Here is a 476-nt window from a genome sequence, read left to right as displayed (position 1 = left end):
TGTAATCATTGTGGTAAAGCCTTTGCAATACAGAGTTATCTTCAAAAACATAAAAGAACACATACTGGAGAGAAACCTTATGAATGTAATCAATGTGGTAAAGTCTTTTCACTACAGAGTACTCTCAAAAGTCATAAAAGAACACATACTGGAGAGAAACCTTATGAATGTAATCAATGTGGTAAAGTCTTTTCACTACAGAGTACTCTCAAAAGTCATAAAAGAACATATACCAGAGAGAAACCTTATGAATGTGTTCAGTGTGGTAAAGTCTTTTCACAACAGAGTAATCTCCAATGTCATAAAAGAACACATACTGGAGAGAAATCTTATTAACATAATCCATGTGACAAAAGGCTTTTTACAAAGTTATTTTCTGCTAAAGTATAAAAGAGCCCATGTTGGAGAAGAACTATGAATGTAATTGTGCTGGCTGGTTTTGTGTGGAACTTGACACGGGCTGGAGTTATCACAGA

This window comes from Grammomys surdaster, unplaced genomic scaffold, assembly GCF_004785775.1.
Source record: "Grammomys surdaster isolate TR1022 unplaced genomic scaffold, NIH_TR_1.0 119089, whole genome shotgun sequence".
NCBI lineage: Eukaryota > Metazoa > Chordata > Mammalia > Rodentia > Muridae > Grammomys > Grammomys surdaster.
This window is presented reverse-complemented; position numbering follows the sequence as displayed.